Source organism: Corylus avellana, chromosome ca4, assembly GCF_901000735.1.
Source record: "Corylus avellana chromosome ca4, CavTom2PMs-1.0".
NCBI classification, from domain to species: domain Eukaryota; kingdom Viridiplantae; phylum Streptophyta; class Magnoliopsida; order Fagales; family Betulaceae; genus Corylus; species Corylus avellana.
The window spans coordinates 28920133-28923869 of NC_081544.1; positions in this window are offsets into that span (position 1 = coordinate 28920133).

Genomic DNA, 3737 nt, shown 5'->3' on the forward strand with positions numbered 1-3737 from the left:
ATATATATATATATATATTGGCTTCATTTATTTCGGCGTAAAGTATTTTATGTCATAAAATATTTTTAAGGAATTCATTTTACAGGAAAATGTTTTACGATAAAAACATTTTTCGGCGTTTAGCGCGCACACGGAAAATCACAAATATTTTTTATATTTTTATTTAATCATATAACCTATAAAATGTAATTTTTATTTACAACTGAAAATTACCCATTGTGACTCACCCGGGACCTGCCCATACCTCGCCTAGACCCTATCGAAACTTCGTCGGAATCAACCCAAAACCTTTGTAGGACCCGCCCAAGACTCGACAGGGACATTTTTATAATTTAGTATTTAATATGATTTTGAGTACACACAAAATACCGGAAAATGTTTTATGCTGAAAACATTTTTCGACATCGGGGACCCGCCTGATTTTTCGTACATGCCAAATACCGAAAAATGTTTATAAGAAATCATTTTCAAAGAAAATGTTTTTCGCTGAGTCCCAGGCAGGTCCCAGCGGGGTCCCTCATGGGTCCGGTCGGGTCCCAGTCAAGTCCTTGGTGACTCCCAGTCAAGTCCCGGGCAAGTCCCCGACGAGGTCTCGTTCAGGTCCTGATGGGTCTCGGGAGGGTGCTGGTCAAGTCTTGGGCGAATCCCGATCAAGTCCCGGGCAGGTCCCCGACAAGGTCTCGTTCAGGTCCTGATGGGTCCCGGGCGGGTGCTGGTCAAGTCCCGGGCGAGTCCCAATCAAGTCCCGGACAAGTTTGGTCGGGTCCCGATCAGGTCTTGGCAGGTTCTCGGGTGGGTCCAGTTGGGTCCCAGTCAAGTCCCGAGCAGGTCTTGGGCAGGTCCAGATTAAATCCCGAGTAGGTCCCAAGCGAGTCCTGGTCAAGTCCCAGGCAGGTCTCAGGAGGGTCCTAGTCAAGTTTCAAGCAAGTTCGGTCGGGTCCCGAGCAAGTTCAGGCGGGTCCCTTGGCCGGTCTTAGTAGGATCCGTCTATTTATGAATGAGATGTTCAACGTCAAAAAATGGTTTACGGTTTTGAAATCGTAAACCATTTTCCTTTAATTTTCGGTCAAAGAGAAAATATTTTATGTTGACTATTATTTTACGTCGCACAAAGCACCGAAAAATTTCAAAAAATATTTTCCGCAAATCATTTTACGGCGAAACAAACAGAGCCATAATTTGTAATTTTTGAAAGTTTTAATTGAAATAATTATAAATTCATCCTTAGATTTTAAGCTAATATCGAATGGTTCAAACACAAAAGTTATCTTAAAACTCCTTATGAAAGCCTACTGTATCAAATCAATCATCTCGTTTAATTTTGTTCATTTTTCTTATGAAAAACCTTTATAAAATTACAAGTTTATTCTTCATTATTAAATTTCAATCACAAGTCAAAGACCAAGTTTGATATTTTTCTTCTAAGTAAATGAAATATAACATTCTTTAGGCCACATTTGCTTTTTTGGTTTTTTTTTTTTTTTGTAAAATATTAATAAATAACTCAAACACAAATCACTCATAAAAACAGTTTTTTTTTTTTGACCTTTATGTTACATAAGAACATTTAAAAAAAAAAAAAAAAAAAAACCCTTTAAAAGCATTTTGAATTAATTAGTTACTTCATAGGCTTATAAATTTTACATTTGTACTTGTTACTTCACAGGCTGAATTTTGTAAGACAGAAAAGAAAAAAAAGAAAAAGGAATATTCTTCAGACTTGAATGAACCACTCACTGAAATGCAAGAATAACCAGAATGGGATCTTTTCAGCAGCCCTAAAAAGTCTCTGATTTGAATGTATGGTTGTGACAATGAGGGTTATGTCCTATCTTTCTGACTATAATATAAAATAAATAAACTGTATTTTTAGGCTATCTGGTTAGACTGAATTTTCTATAACAGACAAAGAAAATTGGTGAACCATTCAATGAAAGCTAAGCTAAACCATACAAAGCCCATTTTGGTCAAAGAGCTAATTATAGATAACGTAGGCAACTTAAGTCAGGCCTCAAATTTATGCTCTCTTTGTTAGAGAATTGAGGTGACATAGAAGAGCATAAGCTATAAATTAAGCTAATTAATAACTCGTTAATGTTTAGGGAATAGTGTTGAGAAAAGCATAAGCTATAACATTAAGCCAATAATTATATGAACTTGTTTATCTCCAAAACAGCAAAACTCCTGGGGTTGGTGTGTGTTAGGTGAGGGTGTCATGGAAAGTCCCAACTCTTTCAATTAAAATAAAATGGCTTAAATTAAAGGGTTAAACGCATGCAACCAAGAGATTTCAGAAATTGAAGGAAATGGCAACAAGCAACAGCAGCCACGTAGACAGCAAAAAGGAGTTAGTTGTGGGAGAAGGAAGATGTCGGTATCAAGGGGGTTGGTACTCCATGGAAATGACCAAATTGGGTCTTGCCACCAACCCACGACGAACTCCCAGGGCCTGAAAGCGCTAAACTCAACGTTTTTTCCAAACCAGATTCTCCTACCATTTACCAACTATAACAATGACATGGTGACGACATCATTCATTCCTTCCCATCATCAACTGATTTTTTTTCTTCTTCTTTTAATTAAGATAAATATTGTGCCAGCAAGACTTCGTTTAGCATTAACAGGGGATTCTGTTTTGGTAAATCAATTGAGAAAACACTTGCACCTCAATTTGCTGAGTGTTAAATAAATGATTTTGGCTTAAATCAATTAAGAAAAACAGTTAAGGAGCCACTTATGCCCTTGATTAAATGATTTTTTTTTTTTTTTTAAAAAAAAAATTATGTGGAAATTAAACTTCTTATTGTTTCCATGGTATAATTACTATAAATATCATACGGTGGCCGGTTCTTCATATTTAGAAATAACACGAAATAATGAGTTGGGTATTAGTTTTATTGTTACCATTTTTGTTTGACTTCAAAAAGAAAAATTGGAATAAAGGATGGATCGAAGGCATGAATAGTCAAAGTTATTGGTTTTTGTTTGGTTAGGGTGTTGCGAAAGTGACCAATTGATTCTTAAACTTGAAAACCTGCAAAGGAGTAGTTTGATAAAATAATCAACTGGTTAGTAGAGTGGCTTTTTTTTTTCCCCTTCTAAACAAGCAATGGAAAGGGGGTTACATGATTAAAGAAACACAAAAGGAGAAAGCATCCCGACAACAAAGTCCAAATAGTAAAATGCAATGCAAATACAGTAACAAGAACTGGATCCAGTCCAAAAAGACCAAACAGCAATTAGTAGAATGGCTAGCTATGTGTTTGGCAACTGTTGAAGAGTGCCTTTGGGGATAGCAAGTGGGGGCGGGTAGAAACAACAAATAAACCAAAAATTGATGACCCTTTCTTTGTTTATATTTGCTCAGAGAAAAAAAAAAAAACAAAACACAAAATGATGTTAATATTTTAAGGCAGTGACATGGGTCAAAGAGACATGAATCATTGGGCTGGAGTTTGTAGCTTGGATCCGAACCCAAATTAAAAAGGCCAGTGAACCAACGACCTTTGAGTTTTGACAAGATTTGTAGCTTGGAAGACTAAAAACAAATTGCACTACATTAATTAATTAAACTGGGTCCACATTTCTTTAACCCAGATCTACTTTTCTCTATTTCTCGCTTAGAAAATCAAGACATAATTAGGTAAGACATCGACAACCTTCTTGTTGTTTTTCTTTGGCGGCAATACAAAGGAAAAAGGGCAATACAAAGTTTTTTTCTTTTTTTAACCAAAATC